This window comes from Leopardus geoffroyi, chromosome D4 (genome assembly GCF_018350155.1).
Source record: "Leopardus geoffroyi isolate Oge1 chromosome D4, O.geoffroyi_Oge1_pat1.0, whole genome shotgun sequence".
Taxonomy (NCBI): Eukaryota; Metazoa; Chordata; class Mammalia; order Carnivora; family Felidae; genus Leopardus; species Leopardus geoffroyi.
In genome coordinates, this window is record NC_059342.1 from 37,545,469 (window position 1) to 37,568,864 (window position 23,396).

The 23,396-nt window shown below is 34.2% G+C and overlaps 1 non-coding gene and 1 pseudogene across 1 annotated transcript; both read right to left on the reverse strand.

The window, feature by feature from the left end:
* Nucleotides 1-2,793: 2,793 nt before the first annotated feature.
* On the reverse strand, nt 2,794-2,878 carry TRNAQ-UUG. The gene has a single exon. It is a non-coding gene; the product is annotated as a tRNA-Gln (tRNA).
* Nucleotides 2,879-3,433: 555 nt separating this feature from the next.
* Nucleotides 3,434-4,132, reverse strand: LOC123592705 (annotated as a pseudogene).
* Nucleotides 4,133-23,396: the final 19,264 nt, after the last annotated feature.

A 23,396-nucleotide genomic window follows, 5' to 3' on the forward strand; every position in this document is an offset into this window, starting at 1 on the left:
TGGATTTCTGTTTACATGGAATCTCTTTTTCCACTTTCACTTTCATTATTTGTGGGGCATCACAGCTAACATGAATCTTTTGTAGGCAGTATATAGATGGGTCTTTCTTTTTTTTTTTTTTTTTTAAATCCATTCAGCCACTCTCTGCCTTTTGATTGGAGAGTTGAGTCCACTTACATTTGAGGTAATATTTGATAGGTATGTATAGTCATTTGTTAATTGTTTTCCAGCTGTTTTGTAATTTCTCTTTTTCTTCTTTCTGATTCTCTTCCTTTGTGGTATGACGACTTTCTTTAGTGGTATGCTTAGATTCCTCTCTCTTTGTGTATCTACTTTAGGATTTTGCTTTGTGATTACCATGAGCACACCATAACAAGGTATAAGAGTCTGTTTTAAGTTGATAAAATCTGAAGTTTGATTGTATTCTAAAGATATACATATTTACTTCTCTGCCCCATATTTTAAATTATGATATTACATTTTACATCTTTTTATCTTATAAATGCCTTACCTAATCGTAGTAATAGTTGTTTTTACTATTTTTGTCTTTAACCTTCATAATAATTTTATAAGTGTAATACATGACTTTTATTATATATTTACCTTTCTAGTGAGATTCATTCTTCCATATGTTTGTTGTTGTCACTAATTAGCACCCTTTCTTTTCAGCTTAAAGAAATCACTTTAATCCTTACAAGACTGGCTTATTGATGATGAGCTCCTTTACCTTTTGCTTGTCTGGAAAAGTTTACCCTTGGGGCGCCTGGGTGGCGCAGTCGGTTAAGCGTCCGACTTCAGCCAGGTCACGATCTCGCGGTCCGTGAGTTCGAGCCCCGCGTCAGGCTCTGGGCGGATGGCTCAGATCCTGGAGCCTGTTTCCGATTCTGTGTTTCCCTCTCTCTCTGACCCTCCCCCGTTCATGCTCTGTCTCTCTCTGTCCCAAAAATAAATAAACGTTGAAAAAAAAATTTTTTAAATAAAAAAAAAAAAAAGAAAAGTTTACCCCTCCTTTAATTCTGAATAACTTTGCAGGGTAGAGTATTTTTAGTTAGAAAGTCTTTTTTTTTTTTTATTTTTGCTTTTCAGCACTTTGTATATATTATGCAAATTCATTCTGCAAAATTTCTGCTGAAAAATCTTCTGATTGTTGTATAAAGGTTCTTTGGATGTAACAAGTTGTTTTTCTCTTGCTGCTTTTTATTTTTTATTTTAGAGAGAGAGATCATGTGGGAAAGAGGGGCAGAAGGAGAGAAAGAAAGAGAGAAGTCGGGGAGGAAAAGAAGGAGAGAAGGAGGGAAAATCTTAAGCAGGCTCCAAACACAGTATGGAGCCCAATATGAGTCTCAGTCTCATGAGTGTGAGATCATGACCTGAGACAAAATCTGGAGTCTGGTTCTCAACCTACTAAGCCACCCAGGCACCCCCCTCTCTTGCTGTTTTTTAAAGTATAGTTGACACACAATGTTACATTAGTTTCAGGTATACAACATAGTGATTTGACAATCTTATTTGCTATGGTATGCTTATGGTAACTATGACCTGTAACCATACAATTATTATAATACCATTGACTATATTCCTTATGGTGTTTTTTAATGTTCTCTTATCTTTAAATTTTGATATTTTAATAATCTGTCTTGGTGTGGGTCTCTTTGGATTTATCAAATTTGTGCTCTGGGATTCCTAGATCTAGATGCCTGTTTCCTTACCATGGTTAGGAAAATTTTCAACCTTTATGTCTTCAAATAAGTTTTCTATCTCTTTCTCTCTCTCTTCGGGGGACATCTATAATGGGAATGTTAGTCTGCTTGATGTTGTCTCGTAAGTCCCTTAAGCTATCCTTATTTTTTATCATTTGTTTTTTTATTTACTCCTCTGATTGGGTGAATTTACTGTTTTGTCTTTGGGTTTACTGATTCTTTTTCCTGCTTGATCGAGTCTGTTGTTAAATCTTTCTAGTGCATTTTTAGTTCAATTCTTGCATTCTTCAACCTTGTGATTTCAGTTAGGTAATTTTTTTCCCTGTTTTCTTTATCTTTGTTGAAGTTCTCACAACTTTATTAAATTCATCTATTAACAGTTTTTGGTAGATTTTTCAGGCTTTCTATATAGTATGTTATCTGTAAATAGTCATAGTTTTAGATCCTCCTTTCTAATTTAAATGCCTTTTCTTTCTTTTACTTTCCTCATTGCTGTGGAAAGGACTTCCAATACTATGTTGAATAAATGTGGCAAGATTGGACATCCTTGTCTTGTTGCTACTATTAGAGGAAAAGCTTTCAGATTTGCACCACTGAGTATGATGTTAGCTGTAGAATTTTCATATATGACAGTTATTATGTTGATGCGCAACCCTTTATATCCTCTCTGTTGATATTTTTATCATAAATGGATGTTAGGTTTTCTCAAATGCTTTCTATACATCTATTGAAATGATCATATGGTTTTCCTTTCATTTTATTAATGTTATATATCATGTTCACATTGTTTAGCCATTATTGCATCCCTGGAACAAATCCCACTTGATTGTGGTGTGTGAGTGTTTTGATATATCATTGGCTTAAGTTTATTAATATTTGGTTGAGGAATTTTTTTTAGTTTCAACTTATAGGTTTACATAGTGGTATGCTATGTCTCCCCATTTTTTGTATGTCATATTTTGTATTTATTTATTTTTTAATGTTTATTTTTGACAGAGAGAGAGAGAGACAGAGCATGAGCAGGGGAGGGGCAGAGAGAGAGAGGGAGACACAGAATCCGAAGCAGGCTCCAGGCTCCGAGCTGTCAGCACAGAGCCTGATGCGAGGCTCGAACTCACAGACCGCGAGATCACGACCTGAGCCAAAGTCAGATGCTCAACCGACTGAGCCATCCAGGCACCCCTGTATGTCATAATCTTAATCTAATTTTTTACTTTGTGGTTACCGTGATTCTTACATAAAACTTCTCATAGATAAAACTGTCCATTTTAAGCCAATATGACTTACCTTCTGTTATGTCTACAAAGTCTGTGCCCTTTTGCTCATCCTCTTTATATTTTTGATGTCACAATTTACATTAACAAATTATAATTGTTATATTTTTTTCAATACTCTTTTCTTTTCACCTTTATATTATAGTCAAGTGATTAACACATCATTCTAACATAGTATTACAGTTTTCTGATACTCTAGAAGAAAATATAGGTAGTAATCCGTTTGACGTAAGACTTACCAACATTTTTCTAGACATGTGTCCTTAGGCAAGAGAAGAAAAGGCAAAAGTAAATTAGTGGGACTACACCAAAAAAAAAAAGTTTTTGTGCAGCAAAGGTAACCATCAACAAAAGAAAATGGCTGCCCACTGAGTGGGAAAAGATATATGCAAATGATATATCCAATAAGAGTTTAATATCCAAAATATATAAAGAACTCAAACAACACCAACAGTTTGTCTAGGCAATGGCAACATAGGTCTGGTAAAGCTCTTCCTTGTCACACTTATAGAAATGCAGAAAGACTATGTGGATGGGCAGCCCCACAAGCCACCAGCAGGCGTGCAGGGTCTAATTCTCTGGGTTGCAGGTCAGCTGTAGAACCTCCAACTGAAGCTGTACAAAATAGTTCCAGGCCAGGAAGCGGCAGATGGTCAGCGACAGAAGGTACCATGTCCAGTCCTTGGTACATATGTTCAGGATCTCATTGATGAATTCCACACCTGATGAATACAGAGTATAGTCATGGGAGTGAAGGAAGAGATTGGGGAGCTCTTGTCTTAGTCTCTCATACATGATAGCCAGGTGGTCCTTTATATTCAGATCTCCTGATGGTTTGGTAGGGGAAGGGCAAGAGATCCGAGGGGCTTGGAAAAGTATTAAAGCCCCAGGAAAGGGGCAGGGAGTTCCCTCAAATAGGCTCCTAAGCCCATCCAGGTAGTCGCTATGCATCTCACATCTGGGTCTCTCTTCCCCCTTCCCTGGAGGAAGAACCACCCATGGTGAGCTGAGGGCCTGGATCTGAAGGAGAGGGAGTGGGGGATCTCCAAGGAAGCAACCAGATAGGAGGGGGTGGGGGGGCCAGGGAAGAGAAGATGGAGAAGTGGTTGTTGTGGACTGGGGCCAAGGGGGGCGGGAATGGTAGAGCCCACAGCTCATCCCAACAAGTGCCCTCCTTAATGGCCATCACCTGTTCAGCCCATCTCCCTACCTACCTTCCCTCCAGTCTCTTATGGTTTGCCTCCCTTTTTTTATATCTTATTTTTCCTTCCCTCCCCTATGTTCATATGTCGTATTTCTTAAATTCTACATGTGAATGAAATCATATTTGTCTTTCTCTGACTGACTTATTTCACCTAGGATAATACACTCTAGTTCCTTCCATGTTGTTGCAAATGGTAAGATTTCATTCTTTTTGATCACTGATTAGTATTCCATTGTATAATATAAACATATACCACATCTTCTTGTCAATGCCCTCTTGTATTCTTATCTGCCTCCTTCATTGTCCTCTTCCTGACCCAAGTTATGTAGGTCTGCTGGAGAGAAACTGGTGTCTGCTGCCATGGCCCATACAACTGGTGCAGCCAGACAGACACTTATCACTCTTGCTTTCCAACTATGACATGGGAGAGTTGCTGCTACTGCCAGCAAAATAAAGCCCCTTGCAATGTTGTCCTAGTAAGTGGGCCACCCTGGCAAGTTTTCTCTCTCCTCTGTGTCTACACACATCTCTATCTCATGCAGATGGTGTTTCAGATTCTTCCCTCAGGCAGATTAGAGCTCCTCAAAGTCTCACCCATGGGTATTCATGCAGTTTTTCACTCTTCAGTTTCTATTTTTCCTGATCATGGCAGATGAGGGTGGGACAGGCTCACTGACTTCTTCATACTCATAGCCCCCACTGAGGTCCTATCGGCACACTTTCAGATACACAAGTTGGTAGAAACCTCCTGGGTGTCTTAGGCAATGTGTATAGACACTTTTATTCAGTTATAGATGCCCATTTAGTTGTTAAAGCAGAGAGAGAAGAGGAATGATGCATCACCTTGATGCTGATGTCACTCACCAATGAAGCAATAGCATCTTAATTTTAATAGCTTACAAAAGCTCTACTTTTGTAGTCTCCCTTTCCACTTTTTAGTAAATGTTGCTTCTTTGCATATTGTGTATCCACTAGCAAATGTTTGTCCTTTAACTTTTATACTAAGATCAAACGTAATTTATTCACTACCATTACAATGTTTCATTATTTTGTATTTTTCTATGTGTTTACCTTAGTACAGTGACATGCTTTCAGATTCTTTTTTGCATTGGTATTTAGTTTGTTTTCTTTTCAGTTGAAGATATTTCTTAAGCATTTATTGTAAGACAGGTATATTGATGTTGAAATCCCTGTTTTTAGGGGCGCCTGGGTGGCGCAGTCGGTTAAGCGTCCGACTTCAGCCAGGTCACGATCTCGCGGTCCGTGAGTTCGAGCCCCGCGTCGGGCTCTGGGCTGATGGCTCAGAGCCTGGAGCCTGTTTCCGATTCTGTGTCTCCCTCTCTCTCTGCCCCTCCCCCGTTCATGCTCTGTTTCTCTCTCTGTCCCAAAAATAAATAAAACGTTGAAAAAAAAAATTTAAAAAAAAGAAATCCCTGTTTTTAGTTGTCTGAAAAAGACTATTTCATCCTCATTTTTAAAAGATAATTTTGGTAGGTATAATATTCTTGGTTTCCAGGGTTTTTTTCCCCAATTATTATTTGAAATATATAATCTCAATCTTTCCTGGCCTGCATAAAGTTTCCAATTGGCCGAGAAATCCAATCATAGTCTTATGGAGGTGGTGGGGAAGAGGGCCTTGTATGTGATGAGTCATTTTTCTCTTGATGCTTTCAGAAAAGTTTTTGGTCCATGATTTTTGACAATTTTATTATAATGTGTCCAGGTGTTTCCTTTTTTGGACTGATCCTATTTGGAGTTTTGTGAACTGCCTGAATCTGGAATTCATTTCCCTTTCAAGATTTGTAAGTTTAATTTAATAATTTAATTTAATTTAGTTTACATTTAATTATATAAAGAGACAGAGAGCAAGCACAGAGGGAGAGGGGCAGAGAGAGAGAAAAAGAAAACTTTAGCAGGCTCCACGCTTGGTGCAGAGCCCAATGCAGGCTGGATCCATGACCCTGGGATCATGACCTGAGCTAAAATCAAGAGTTGGATGCTCAACTGACTGAACCACCCAGACACCCCAAGATTAGTAAGTTTTTAGCCATGATTTAATTAAGCAAGATTTCTGCCCTTCTCTCTCTCTCTCTCTCTCTCTCTCTCTCTGCTCCAAATGAGATTCCTATGATATGAATATTGCTTCATCTGTGAGTTTCTCAGGATTGATGTAGGCTTTCTTCACTCTTTTATTCTTTTTAGTTTTACCTACCTCTAAGTGAATAATTTCACGTGACATGTCTGAGTTCATATTCTTTCTTCTGGTTGACCACACATACTGCTGAAGCTCTACATAACACTTTTCATTTTATTCCTTGCATAATTCAGCTCCAGAATATCTTTTTTTATTAATTGTTTCTATCTCTTTGTTGAATTTCTCTTTTTTTCAGGGTTTAATTTTCTAATGTCATAGAATTATTTATCTAGCTTGCTTAGATCCTTTAAAATCATTATCTTGAATTATTTGTAAGATAATTTGTAGATCCTTATTTGCAGTCACTTGCTGGAAATTTATTGTGTTCCTTCAGTCATGTCATGTTTCCTTGTTTTTCATGTTACTTGTACCTTTGAATTGATTTCTGCTTATATGAATAAGTAGTTGCCTCTTCCAGATTTTATGGACTGACTCTGGGTTGGTGCAAGGGTACTGGTTGTGTGCTGTGCAGCAGCTCCATTTCCATGAATGCACAGTTGCATGGATTCTGAACAGCTCCATCACAGGTCAGTGTCCATAAATATTTCAGGGATTCTTGATAACTAAAGTTACGGGTGTCTGCAGTGATGGCAGCACTTCTGGTTTTTTTAGTGCTGATGGATGTTGGGGTCCTTCTATTCTCATTTTCTCCCATTTGGTAACATCATTGCCTGAAGGATTCCTCTTAGTAGTAAGGTCTTGGAGGGGAGAGAGGTGAGCAACAATGGCTGCTGTTCTTAAAAGACATAGCAATATAGAACCGCTGGGCAATTCTGTCTGCTGTGGTCAGCATGGATGAAATGGCAGGGATTCTCCTTCTCTACATTTTCCCACAAATAAGATCATAGCTGAGGGTATTCTTCTTGAGCTGAGCTGTTCTGGGATGGTGAACAGGATGACACATGTAATGTACTGGGCTATTTGTTTTGTTTTTTGTTTTTGTTTGTTTCTTTGTTTGTTTGTTTGTTTTTTGTAAGCAGCTATCCTTGGGTTTTGTGCTCCACTGGGTGGCTGCAGCTTCTTAATTTTAATCTAGGCTTCTCTCAGGATTCTGTTCATTTTTATGGGAGGATAAGGGGTGGAATGTCCTTCTACTACAATTCCTTCTTTGGCACATTGTTTAAGAGTATGATGTTTAATTTCCACATATTTATTAGTTTTTCAGTTTTTCTTCTGTTATCATTTCAAATGGGATCTCACAGTGGAGAAGATAATTTGATTTCAATATTTTTAAATATATCGAGATTTACATTATGCTCTATTGTTGATGGTGTTCTATGTGCATCCGAGATGAATGCATATCCTGCTGTTGTCAAGTCGAATGTTCTATAGGTCTGTTAGATCTAATTGGTTTATAGTGGTGTTAAGGTTTTCCATATCTGTATTAAATTTCTGCCTATTTGTTCTACCCATTATTGAAAAGTGTCATATTGAAGTGTCAAGCTATTATTGTAGAACTATTTCTCCCCTCAATTCTGGCATGTTTTGCTTTATACATATCGGGGGGCTCTGTGTGTGTGTGTGTGTGTGTGTGTACTTATAGCTTCTTAACTGACCCTTTTAACAATACATAATATTCATCTTTGCCTTCTAATACAACTTTTAAAAGTTTAGTGTTTTGGAAAATATTATATTCACCTCACTCTCTTTTTATATTATTTGCATGAAATATCATTTTCCATATTTTTACATTTTATGTCTTAATCAAGTCAGTCTGTTGTAGACAGCATGTAGTTGAATCCTTAGCTCCATTCATCCAATTGCCTTTTGATTGAATGGCTTAATCTATTTATATTAAGCAACTATTGATAAGAAAGTAATTACCCCTGCCATTTTGCTTTTTCTATATATCTTATTTTTTTCTTTAATTCCTCCGTCACTGCATTATGTTAGGATTAATTTCTATTTTCTAATGTACCATTTTGATTCCCTTATGATTGCTTTTTCTGTATTTATTTTTATTTATTTTTTAGTGGCTACATTGGAGATTATAATTAGCAACTTAATTTTATAGCTACCAAGTTTAACTAATATCACCTTAATTACATTAGTGTATAAAAACTAAGCTTCTTTACCTCTCAGTTCCTTTTATTTTCTTCTTGTAAAAAAATAAATTTTGTCTCTTTTATGCCCATTAATTTATATTTATGTTTTAAATCATGTAGGGATAAAGAAAGGAGCTCCAAAGTGCAAGACAGTTAGCTTTTATTTTTTGCTATGTAGTTACATTATCCTGCTCTTTATTTCTTTGTGTGGATTCTACTTGCTACACAGTATCCTTTATTTCATCCTGCACTACTCCCTTTAACTTTTCTTATCAGGTAGGGATACTGATGACTAGCTCTTTTATTTTTAATGATAACATCTCAATTTTTCCTTGATTTTTCAAGAGTTTTGTCATATACAAATGTATTGATTATTAGTATTCATTTCAGCGCCTTAAATATATCACCACTCTCCCATCTTCCTGCTGTTCCTCCATGTTTTCTGAAGAGAAATTTGCTGTTAATATTCATAAAGATCATTTGTATGTAACAAATCGCTTCTTTCTTTCTGCTTTCAAGATTTTTCTCATTCTTCTTGGCTTCCAGATGTGAATCCCTTTGAGTGTTTTATTTTTGAAGTTTTTTTTTTTTTTCAAATTGGTATTTAAATTCCAGTTAGGTAACATATAGTGTGATATTGGTTTCAGGAGAATTTAGTGATTTATCACTTACCTATAACACCCAGTGGTCAACACAAGTGTCCTCCCTAATACCCATCACCCATTTAGCCCATCCCCCACTTTCCTCCCCTCCAGCAACCAGTTAAGAGTCTCTTCGGTTTGCTTCCTTCTCTTTTTTTCCCTTCCCTTATGTTCATCTGTTTTGTTTCTTAAATTCCACATATGAGTGAAATCATATATAGGTCTTTCTTTGACTGACTTATTTTGCCTAGCATAATATACTGTAGCTCCATTCTCATCATTGCAAATGGCCAGATTTCATTCTTTCTGATGGCCTAGTAATATTCTATTCTATTATATATTTCAATATGGCTATTGTTGATAATGCTGCTACAAACATTGAGGCTCATGTGCCCCTTCAAATCAATATTTTTATATTCTTTGGGTAAATACCTGGTAGTGCTGTTGCTGAGTCATAGTGTAATTTATTTTTAATTTTTTGAGGAACCTCTACACTCTTCTCCAGAGCAGCTGCATCAGTTTGCATTCCCACCAACAGTGTAAGTGGGTTCCCCTTTCTCCACATCTTCACCAATATCTGCTGTTTCTTGTGTTGTTAATTTTAGCCATTCTGACAGGTGTGAGATGGTATCGTGTCATGGTTTGGATCTGTATTTCCCTGATGATGAGTGATGTTGAACATCGTTTCATGTGTCTGTTCGCCATCTGGATTCCTTCCTTGGAAAAATGTCTATTCATGACTTCTGCCCATTTCTTAACTGGATTATTTGGTTTTTGTGGGTTTTTGTTGTTGTTTGTTTGTTTGTTTTTTGGTGTTGAGTTTGATGTTATTTTTTTAAGTTTATTTATTTAGAGAGAGAGCATGAAAGAGAGAGAGAGAGAGAGAGAGAGAGAGAATCCCAAGCAAGATCTGTACAGTCAGCACAGGGCTCAACATGGGGCTAGAACCCACAAACCATGATATCATGACCTAAGCCAAAGTCAAGAGTTGGATGCTTAACCAACTGAGCCACCAGGTGCTCTGAGTTTGATAAATTCTTTATAGATACTGGATACTAATCCTTTATCAGATATGTCACTTGCAAATGTCTTCTCCCATTCTTTGGGTTGAATTTATTTTTGAAGTTTATTGATATTCTTGTAGGTGTAGATTCATATCTTATATCAAATTTGGGAAGTTTTAAGACCTTATTTATACAAAAAAAATTTAATCCCTTTTTCTTCTCTGCCTCCAAGACTCCCATCAAGCATATGTTGGTGTACTTTATGGTGTCCCAAGAACTCTTAGATTCTGTTGTGTTTTTTTTTTTTTTTCATTATTTTCCTTTTCTACTCCTCAGACTCAGTCTAACTTGACCTATCTTAAGTTTTCTTATTCTTTCTCCTGCCCCTACATATCTGTTGATCAACATTTCTAGTAACTTTTTTTCCTTTAGTGATTGTATTTTTTAGCTCCAGAACTTCAGTTTAATTTCTTTTTATGTCTCCTTTTTGATATTCTTTGTTTAGTGAAAGATTATTCTCCTTGTTCCATATAGCTGTTTGGGGGCTGCTTTACCAATTACAGTATATTTAAGATAGTGTATTTAAAGTCCTTATTTATTGATTCCAACACCTAGATTTCTTCAAGAATAATATCTACTAAATTTATTTTTCTTGTATATAAGCTGTACTTTTTGTCTCAATTTTTGTTGAAAAACTAAATATTTGGGGGTTGTTGACTGTGTTTCGACTATTTCTTAACTGCTTTTGAAATGTATGTGTTCAAAAAAAAAAAAAAGAAATGTATGTGTTCCTTTTTGTATGTAGCCACTGAAGTATATGTGCCAATAACTTAATGATGTTCTAGTGTTTTGACAGTTTCCTTAAATGTCTGGAACCAGAGCTATTTTTAATTAGAATACCTAAATTATGGTTATAGACTCTTGATTTGTGCTTGAGGCAATATACTCCACTTTGTTCAAAGTGACTAGCAGTATTTTTTTTTTTTAATATAAGTCAGGTCATGGCCCTTATCAACATAAATCTACTTGAAGCTTTATATTAGTCTCTGATACTTTAAATTATGCTCCTATCTACCTCTCGGTCGCATTAGAGAGCTCTTTCCTTTCTATCTCTTAATTACTCAACTATACTGGCCTCTTTGGGTTCCTTGAATAGGCCAAATGTGGAGGCATGTTTATTGTTGGTTAAACAAACAAACATAACAAATAATAGCAAAAAGTCAAGTTTCACAGGCTGAAGTAATTCCCGATCAAAATATGTCTCATCATGGGGCACTTAATTTAAATTGATCTTTTTTATATGGTTAACTTGTTTTGATCACCCAACAGAAGTGGTATGAAAATAAAGTTTGCAGACCAAAAACTTCCACAAATTCATTTTCAGGAATGAGTTACAAATGTTATACTTTCCTTATTCCTTGCTTTTAGACAGTATCACTCACCTATCACAGCAATCTTCTTAATTGGATACAACTTCAGTCTTTCTCAACATAGCACTCTGGGCATCCACTATCAGTTGATGATAGTCATGTTATTAGCCATCTTTAATGCACAACTAATGATAAATAGTTTGATTAGAGTTTATGTTACTGGAGTCCAGTAGTGGAGTAACTGCAAAATGTAGATTTAGGACAAAACATGAAGAAATTTGAAAACTCAAACTTTAGTTCAAAATATAAAAAGACCACATTTTATATAGCTCATAGTACTCAGTACAATGAATATGTAGCTTTTAAAAATGTTAAGTATGAAGTTCCATTGTATCACTTGAAAATATGTGATGTGATTTGGTTAATATCTCATTTGAGTATCAGAATACTTTTAAAAAATAAATAAGGGATAACAGCATGGCACTGGTATAGAGGCTTGATATTTACATAATTGGAAAATAGGAAAAATACTATTCATGAACAATGATTTATGTGTGTGAAAATTCTGAAAATTTAAATTCCAGATATGTTTTGTATAGTGACTTAATAACAAAGTGAGCTGCAAAGCATATTTCTATTAATTCATTCATATTTTACCATTTGATTTTCTTAGCATCATGGGAAGCATACCATAAAGGGAAAAACATTTTCTAGTCCAAAATGTCTATGTGATGAAATGATATTTGCTCGAAAAATAGCTGCTAAATACATTGTGCTAGAAAATATATCAAAAAAGGTAAAATTACTTTCATATGGAGAATACTGGGGAATATGATCTTGGAAGGAAAATGAGACTGTTAGCTAAGAATGAATGAAGAGTCAAACACACTGGGTTTGAGAGCCTCATGATCAGAGTCACATTCTGCAGACAAGCACGGACTGAGTTGTCAGTCAGATTTCATGAATGGATTGTCATGCTACATGATTTTCCACTGCTTCTTCTGCTTATCTCTATTCAGCAAGGCTAAAATTCTCACTCTTCACTACATTTCCTTTGAAATTTACACTCTTTGTTTCAGTTACTATACTTTCAAATATGTCCTAGTGAAATACTGTCTAATAGAGATAATTTCTATTTTGGCCCAGATAGCATAGTATGATCAGTTCAGGGGCACTTAGGTGGCTCAGTCAGTTAAGCATCTGAATCTTGATTTTGGCTCAGGTCATGAACTCATAGTTCCTGGGATTGAGCCCCACATCAGGCTCTATGCTAAACAGCATAGAGCCTGCTTGAGATTTCTCTCTCCCTCTCTCTCTGTCTCTCCCCGACTTGTTCTCTCTCTCTCTCAAATAAATATATATATATATACATATATAATATATATATAAATATATATATACATATATAATATATATATAAATATATATATATAAATATATATATACATATATAATATATATATAAATATATATATATAAATATATACATATTTTACATACATATATATGTATATTTGTATACATACATATATATGTATATACACATATATTACATATACATATATACATATACATATACATATATACATATATTACATATATGTAATACATATATTACGTATACATATATACATATATATTATATATGTATTACATACATATATACATATATAAATAAATATATATATATATATATACACACACACATATATAAACAAACAAAAGAACCCATTCAAATTGGTTCTGTCACTTATTTGACATTCAACAACAAAGATAATTTCTTTTAGTAGCACTTTCATCTTGTGAATATGGGGTTATCAATACCTTAGAATGCTAAGTTATTTATAGGATCAAATAATAAATACAGAATATATGTACTATAGTGACTAATTTTTGTAACATGCAATTACTGGGAACTATATTACTATAATAAATGCAGGTAGGATTTCAAATACCATTTTTCTGTTATTTATATTAACATAGTTAAAAATGCAAACTCAATAGTATTATTACATAGCTGAACAAAGAGTGAACTGTATATTTGCTTAGACTTAAAAGTTATAACAGTCAACTACATTCCAACATTATTATGATTTGTAAATCATAAAATCCTATCATAAGTATTAAATATATTATTAAAATGTCAGCAAGTATATAAATTCTATTCTTGGAAAACTTGTATCTTTTACCTCCACCATGGTAGGCCACAGACTTTTGAAAGAGTAAAAGCTGTATTAAAGAAGAGTTGAGAACCACTGTTCTGAAGCAATCCCCATTGTAGAATTTTTGAAACAATGTTATATTTGAAATTGGAAAGCCTAAATACAAATCCTGCCTCAGCTATTGCCAGATTTGTGGCTTTGGAAACGAGCTCAACCTCTTCAAATCTCTCTTGTATTATTTCTAAAAAGGAATAATAATTGTTATTTACCTCACAGGTTGCATAACTATCAACTTAATTAAGAAAATCATTGTGTGCTTTGATACACATGCTATTCTTTCTGAAAATCAGCTTTCTATACTTGGATAAAAAAACAAATCATAGTAAAACTGGCTCAGGGTCTAATCCTGACTTCAGTCACTTACTCGTTACCTCAGTGTGAGCACATATTAAACCAAATGATTTTATTTGTAAAATGTGGTTAATTATATGTTCTTGCTGGGTTACACAGAGGATTAAATGAGATGACTAGTACTTAGTAAAGGTCTGCCTCTTAATGAAGAGGTACATTGTTATAATTGTTTATAATTATAGTTGCTGACACTGTTAATACCCACCTATAAAGACTGTTTACAGTGCCTTAGTTTATGTACATAAACTATATATGTATATATGATAATTGGCTAGGAATGTCACTTCATTCATATCTTCCCAGGTCAGTAGATAAAGGTTAGGCAATTTCCACTGTCTTGTGTTTTTTTCTTCACCCTGCTTCACTAATGTAAAATGCAAAGATACACATTTTCCTCATGTACTTAAGGACAAAATAATTTGGCGTTATCAGCTTAAAGTCACTTGATTTTCATAGCTCCATTTTACTTAAATTGACTAACTAGGAAAATAATCTTTATGAAATTTATGGGATGTGGTTCAGGCTCATTATTTTTACTTGTTCAACATGTAGCTCAATATACAAAACTAATCTGAAATGTTTATTACCGTCTCTACCAGTCTTCTTTTCTCTTGGATATTCCTTAATTGGAATCCTGTATAGAGATAATAATAGTTTTCTACTTAAAGTTCAAATGATTCCCTCGTCAGCCTTTTGTGTGAGCTTTTTGCTTCTCAACGCAAACCACAATAATATGTTTGTGCAATTCAGATCATCTTTTGGAAAACTCAACTTGGTGAAAGCATTGTGGGTCGTATCTAGAGATTGTCTTTTTGTCATCAATGGCAGTGGTAAGGTTTAAGATGAGCAATTATTGCTCTCTCATGGAAAACAAAAGTGCTCAAGTGTCCTGAAGATCTCAACAGGAGTGATTTTACTTATAATAAAGGAAATTGCATCCATTGTGGATATCACATGCTCTGCTGAAATTTTTTTAAATAATATAGAATGTGGAAAAATGGACTTGATTCTAAAGGAAATATTTTAAAACCTGGAAAACATCAGCATCCCTATTACTTTTTCAAGGATCAAAATGAAAATTAGGCCTTTTCTAATATGTCCTGTGTGGTTTTTGGTATGGAACATATTAAATGTACCAGAATACATCAGACACTCACACTAGTGTTTATTCTACTCTGCCAATATTATCTGGTGGTAATCATGCAGTTACTGAACTTTCTCATACAATAGTAAGATTTTAGATTTTTTTAAATTGCTTAGTGTCCTGGTATAAAAATAATGTTCTCTTGTTGGAGTATCAATCCCCAATGCCTGTATGATTAGTGCCTTCTGAAGGGTAACTTCACGGTGCTTAGAGATGAAATTGCTAAGCATTTAATTTAGTAGACAGACACCTGAAAGTTCTGTATTACATATAGGTCATAGATTATTTGCTCAGAAAAAGAGAAACATTTAAATAATGAAGATCTGTAATAAAAGTACTCAGGATAATATTACACGGAACTAATGGTCATGTTAGGTAGTCTGGTGAAATTTAAACCAGAGTGAGACTTATAAAAGAGTTCAGGAGTCAGTAACTTAGCTTCATCTTGATCCTAAGAAAAGATGTTCCTGTGAAATGATATGCCATTTCTGAGGTTTGTGGCATTTTTGGTGCTCATAAAACTGTACAACCATAAAATATCAGAGAAATTTTATAAAATCAGCCTCAAGGAACTATTTGAAATCAGCTAGTTAAACGAAACTACCTTGGCACTTTTTTTTTTAAGACACACGAGAGCCAGAGAGGAGGTTAAATGGAGGTTCACTCCCTTTCCTAAGTCCGCACATGGCATGATGTCATAAGTCATTCCTACCTATTGGTCCTCATGTTTTATTCTCATCTGTATCACTCTTCTAAGAGAGGTAATTCATTTGAAAAATGCATTGTAAAAGCAACAATTTTACCTAAATCCTTTACAATCCCTGCTTTGCAGTTTGTCACAATGACTTTATTCTGCCCCACCAGACTGGGAACCTTATAGCTTGAGGTGAGATGACAGAAGAAAATTCATACTCTCTCAGTGCTTTGAGGGCATTTCCAGTTCACACATTTCATAATTTTTTTTCAACTGTTGTTGGTATGAAAAGCTTATATATATGCTCTACTATAAAAAAAATATTTATCTGAAAATATAAACTCTGTATGCAAACATACATCTGTTTCAGAAGGATAAGAAGATATTTCGCCTTGATCACCCATACCAGTAATAATTATGAAAGGGAAAATTAAAATATAATAAATGTCATAATAAATTAATAATTAAGATTTGACATATTCAAAAAAGTATAGACATTGCAAACTGTCTATAAGATTTAATTGTAGAAAAACAAAATTAAATGCAAGATAAAGTGATTTATTTGGTATTATTTCAAATTTGTTAAGTGTGTTTAAGGGTGTGTAAATGTGATATAGCTTCTGGTTGAAGGAGTTATAAAATCAGGTTTCTTACTTGTATTTCTAATAATTTCCCAATATCATACATTAAAAAATGTTTTAAAATCTAAATAGGTTACTTAATTTAAAGAAAATCAGAAACAACTAATCATGGTAAATGTAATATCTTTAACTCTTAATGATGCCCACCAACCATATAATTGGATTAGGAAATTTTAGTTATGGGTGTTGTTTATATAAATTTATTCAAAATTGCCTTTTTTAATTACATATTTCAGAAATTCTATACAAAAATTTACTAATTAAATTTAGTTGTAATATTGTTTCTATTAGACATTAAAATGAATTAATATAGTCATGATTCTATAATACAAGTGTTCTGGTTACACACACACACACACACTCCCTATTGGGAAAATCTGATATATTTTTAAATATATATATTACACATAGCTGGTGTTGAGAAAATGTTGCCTACAGGTTATTCAACTTCAAATTTGGTATGAAAATAAGGTGTGGTTTTACAGAAATGTCTTGTTTTGTTTGTTGGAAATGGCTTTTTTTTTAGTAGATTGGATTTTGAATTTGTCATGAAAATTGTACTTTGAAAGGAAATTCCAATACCTAGAAAATAACTCACTCCACATAAGATGTCTGTAATTTGGAACCCACTGTTGTGTGATTCAGGATTAAACAGTGATTTAAAAACTATTTTTTTTTCCAGATGGATAGCTGTTCAGGCGAGAAAGACAAAACTTTGCCATCAGATTTGTTAAATGATAAAAATATCATTGGACTGGAATTAAAGAAAATGAAACAGAAAAGCAAAGCAATCCATGTTTATGCTAAAATACATCTATAAAAAGTGTTTTACAACTATTTCAAGTAGATTTATTCTAATCAAGATTCATTTTCTATTTTATGAACTTTAATGTCACTAAGTGGATAGGAATGGATACAGAATATATAAAGTATATTTTGCTCACTTGAGGTAAGTTAAAATTCCTCAATCGTGACATCATGAAAGAAAATTTAAGTTAGAAGCATATTTAGTGGTATTGGAAATGTTTTAGTACTTTATACTTTTCCTGAAGTATGTTGCATTTAATTTCCGAAACATCTCTTTGGTACTTCAGGGCAGGTTTTATTTTCACCATTTCATCAATGAGGAAACCAAGAAAACATAGAGAAGTTGACATGTAACCATTGCATACCTTATTTAGAACTCAAACCTGAGTCTTGTGGCTTTAAGGGAGGGTTGTTTTCCTTTCTACATCACTAAAATCTTGATTATTCTTTCTATGATAAAGAGTCCATAAGGTAACTTTTTTTAAAATAAATAAGTAATGTAAATGGGATGCAGTGGTTGCTTATATATGTGAGAGGTAATTCAACTCATTTCTTCACCACTAGGAAAGACAATACATGATATTCCTTAAGATACTCCTAGTACAGTAAGAGAAATAATGGAGTTAATCCTTGCTAGAGTAGAAAATGAAATTTTATCATCAAAATTCCTTTTTTCCTAGATTCTGGTTCATTCAGCTAGATCTCATGAACAAAACATTGAGAGCCCAGACACAGGTTCAAGTTGTATATGGTATATAGAAAATTGACCCACCTACTGTGTATGACAACTATGACTATCATAAATCTCAGGATGTTCTTTGATTATCAACCTACAGAATGTGGGCTATGGTTGGGGCAACAGTTCTAATGCTCTCCAATTATTATCCCTCTTTTGAAGCACTATTTTGGCATTGATAGCATTCCATTGTTTGTACCCTTTGATATTGCAAGGATTCTTAAACATAATTTGCTTATTTTTATTTATTTTATTTTATGTTTTTATTTTATTTTATTTTATTTTATTTTATTTTATTTTATTCAAGTATATCTATTTTGAGAGAGAGAGAAAGAGCGATAGTGGTGGAGGGCCAAAGGAAGAGAGAGAATCCCAAGTAGGCTCTGTGCTGTTCCATGGGATCATGACTTGAGCCAAACTGAAAGTCAGAGGCTTGACCAACTGAGCCACCAAAGCACCCCAGTTGCTTATTTTTAACAGAAAATATGGCATACAACATGCACCAGGAAAGTAACTTTGGGTGTTTTCTTTGAGAATCTCATGTAAATAGAAATATTTGCAATTTAGGGGACACAAATGTTTTCATAAAACAGCATTTCTAAAACTGAATTTAGTAGAACCTGGGATTCCTACAGCATTAATAATAAATGGCAAGTTCTCTGGGCAAACAAGTTTACTAATTTATATCCACAAGTATTTTCATGATGCACATAAGTCTTTTTAAAGATTCTGGGAATTGTTCTTCATGTAACTCAGTTAAATTTTATTTTCAACCCTTCAAATTCATTACCTACCAATATTCCTCTCCGTTTTAATTTATGGAATTCCTCTTAGTAGCTTCAGAAACAACTGCTGCTTGGATCACAGGTTTGGAAATGCTGCTCTAGCATTGTGATATAAAATCCTGTTTTGAGTTATAACTCTATCAGTTAAATTACTTCTATGGTTTTGAGCAAGATACTTCTCTAGGTATCAAATTACAATATTATTCTCTCAATGAAGTTTTTTTTTTTTTTACTTTGAAAGCAATTTCTTTAAACGTTTAATAAGTAAACGTGTGTGTGTGTGTGTGTGTGTGTGTATGTGTACCTGGTAGATATATGCATATATTCACATACATATCTATGCATATTATTATTAACCACCATATAACACTGGATTAAGTTTAGGTGTACAACATAATTTGATATATGTATAGTTGACCATTGAACTACATGGGTTTGAAATACATGGGACCACTTATATATATTAAAAAAATAAATACAGTACTCTAAATGTATTTTTATTCCTTATGATTTTTATAACCATTTTCCTCTAGCTTACTTTACTATAAGAATATAATATAGGGGCACCTGGGTGGCTCGGTCAGTTAAGCATCTGGCTTCAGCTAAGGTCATGATCTCACGGTTCATGGGTTCGAGCCCCACATCGGGCTCTGTACTGATAGCTCAGAGCCTGGAGCCTGCTTAGGATTCTGTGTCTCCCTTTCTCTCTGCCCCTCCCACACTTGCACTCTATTTCTCTCTCTCTCTCTCTCTCTCAAAAATAAAGAGTAAAAAAAATTTAAAGAATATAATATATAACATAAAACATAACAATGTGTTTTACTCAACTGTTATTGGTAAGGCTTCTGGTCAACAGTAGTCTATTAGTAGTTATGTTCTGGGGAAGTGATAAATTATACATGCATTTTTTACCACATTCAGGGCCAGCTTTCCAACCCCTTCACATTGTACAGGAGTCAACCATATATATTGTGAAATGATTAACCTAGTAAGTTAATATCTATTATCACACACTTTTTTCTTGTGATGAGAACTTTTAAGGTCTACACTCTTAGCATCTTTCAAAAATATCATATTAACTGTACTCATTATGCTGTACATTATATCCCCAAGACTTATGTATCTTACGTTTAAAGTTAGTACCATTTGGCCACCTTCACCCATTTTTCCCACCCTCTAATCCCCATCTCTGGGAATATGTATTTTTTTATATCCATGAGTTTTGTTTTGTTTTTTAACACTGTACACAAAAGCGAAATCATACAGTATTTATCTTTCTCTTTCTGGTTTATTTTATTTAGCATAATGGATTCAAGTTCTACCCATGGTGTTAAAATGGCAGCATTTCCTTTTTCTTGGCCAAATAATATCCATTGTATATAAATATATATACCACATCTTCTTTGTCCATTCATCCATTGATTGATAGACACTTTATCATATTTCCGTGTCTTGGCTATTGTTAATAATACTGGGAATGACACAGAAGTGCAGATATATCTTTTTGAAATTGTGATTTTGTTTCCTTCTGGTAAATAACCAGGGTATAATTTCTAGTTCATATGTAGTACTATTTTGAAATTTTGATAGAACTTCCAAGTTACACCCCTTGACTTTCTTGCCAGCAGTGCACAAGGGTTCCCTTTTCAACACTTGTTATCCCTTGTCTTTTTTTAACTTATTTTTTATTTGTTATTTTTATTTTTTGAGTGTAATTGATGCATAATGTTACATTAGTTTCAGGTGTACAACTTAGTGATTTGACAATTTACATCTTATGCTATGTTCACAAGTATAGCTATCTATCCCATTACTTTGCTATTACACTCTTATTGACTGTATTCTTTATGTTCTGCTTTTTAATCTCATGAGTTACTCATTCCATAGCTGGAAGCCTGTATCTCTCCTTCTCCCTCATTCATTTTGCCAATCCCCTACCTCCCTCCCATCTGGGAACCATCAGTTTGTTCTCTGTATTTATAGTTCTGATTATGCTTTTTGTTTATTCACTTGTTTTAGATTCCACTTATGCGTGGAATCATATGGTATTTGTCTTAGTCTGATTTATTTCACATAGCATAATACCCTCTAGGTCGTTCATGTTATCTCAAATGACATGATTTTATCCTTGTTTCTGACAATGTTATATTCCAGCACTGCACACACACACATTTTCTTTATCCATTCACCTATTTTTTTAAACATTTTTTCATGTTTATTCATTTCGAGAGAGACAGAGTGCAAGCAGGGGTGTGGCAGAGAAAGGGAGACAAAGAATCTGAAACAGTCTCCAGGCTCAGAGCTGTCAGCACAGAGCCTGACACCAGGCTCAAACTCATGAATGGCAAGATCATGATCTGAGCCAAAGGTGGACATTTAACCAACTGAGCCATCCAAGCGCCCCTATCCATTCTTCTATTGATGAACACTAAAGTTGCTTCCATGTCTTGGCCATTGTAAACAATACTTCAATAAACATAGAAGTGCCTATATCTTTTGGAGTTAGGGTTTTAATTTTCCTATGTAAACCCCCAATAGTGGAATTATTGGATCATATGGTATTTCTGTTTTTAATTTTTTGAAGAACCTCCATACTATTTTTTACAGTGCCTGTACCAATTTAGATCCCCCCCCCCCCCCCCGCCAACAGTGTTCTTTCTCCTCCACATTTTCACCAACACTTGTTGTTTCTTGTCTCCTTCATAGTAGCTATTCTAAAAGGTTTGAGGTGGTCTCCCATTATGCTTTTGATTTATATTTCTCTGATGATTAGTAATGTTAAACCTTTTTTCATGTACCTGTGGGCCATCTGTATTACTTCTTGGAAAAATGTGTATTTAGATCCTTTGCCCATTTTTAAAATCTAATTGTTTTGTTTTGCTATGAAGTTATATAAGTTCATTATATATTTGGGTATTAGTGCCTTTTCAGATACATGATTTGGAAATACTTTGTCCCATTCCATACTTTGCCTTTTATTTTGTTGATGGTTTCCTTTGCTGCACAGCTTTTTAGTCTAATGTAGTCCCACTTGTTTGCTTTAGTTGCCTGTGCTTTTGGTGTCAGATACAAAAAGTCACCACAAGACCAATATCAAGGAGCTAACTGCCTATTTTTTTTCTTTTAGGATTTATATAATTTATGTCATGTAAGTCTTTAGTCCATTTTTTGGGTTAAGTTTCATGTATAATATAAAATAGTGGTTCATTTTCATGATTTTGCAAGTGGCTGTCCATCTTGCCAATACCACTGTTTTGATTACTGTAATACTGTGATATGATTTGAAATAGGATGGGTAACTCTTACAGATTAATTCTTCTTTCTCATGATTGCCTTGGCTATTCAGTGTCTTTTGTACAAAAGACAAATTTCAGGATGATTTTTCTATTTCTGTGCAAAATGCTATTGGAATTTTGATAAGGATTGCATTGAATCTGTAAATGGCTTTGTTTATCACACTTTATCAATATTAATTCCATACTCTATGACCACAGATTATTTTTCTCCTTATTTGTAGCTTCTTTTTCTTTCTAATAAGTTTATTGATTTTTTATCCTACAACTTTATTGAATTAGTTTATGAGTTCTAACAGTTTTCTTAATCTTTAGAATAAGTAGATAATTTGCATATGTACAAATCAGTATTACACAACACAGCTGTAGCAGAAAAAGGTGGTATTTATTTGGCTATTTGCTCAGGGTTCAGTGCAGAAGGAGCAGATAAAAACATCCATCTCTCACTATTTCCCTGGAAGTGGTTTATCTGCATATTTTAAAAGTTGCTGACTGAAAGGCTAGCCACAATCTTCCCTGAATACTGGATGACATCCTTTTCTCTCCAACCAGCATGTGTGGAAGGAGCTTATACATTTGTCTGCCACCAAAATTTTTCTCACTACCATCTGTGGGACCCCCAAATCACTGGCTTTGATAGCCAACACGGTTTGTATTCACAAGTCCCATAGTACTGTAGAAAACCAAGAAGAAGTTCTAATAGGTGCAGGAGAACCATTTCTGTGGACTTATATTTGAGCAGGCAAAATTTCTTTCAGGGAGGGGGTTAGCTACATACTTTTCTAGCAGCTACATCATAGTCCAGCCTCTAATTAGCTTACAATAAGGTGCTGACTGTAATTCTTCCCTAATGCATACTGACAGCTCTTAACAAACCCTTACAATATAGGAACCTCTAAGAACAAAGGAGTCAGATTGAACAATCACAAAAGTTTGAGAGAACTAGGAGGTAAAAGCTAGGAAGACTGACTAGTTTTATCTCCAACTCAAGACCATTCTTTCAAGGCTGGAAGAAATGGATGTTTTATCTACTACACAGAAACCAAAGCAGATTTTTATGGAAAATGAAGAAACAGAAGAATAAGATACAAGCAAAGAACAAGAGAAAATTCCAAAGCAGATTTTAATAAAACAGATAAATGATTCACTTGAGATGGATTTCAAATTAATGATCATAAAGATGTTCACCAAGGCCAGCAAAGCCATGCATGAGCAAATTGATAATATCAACAGAGAGAAAATATTTAAAAGTACCAAAGAGAAATCACAGAGCAGAAGAATACAACAATTC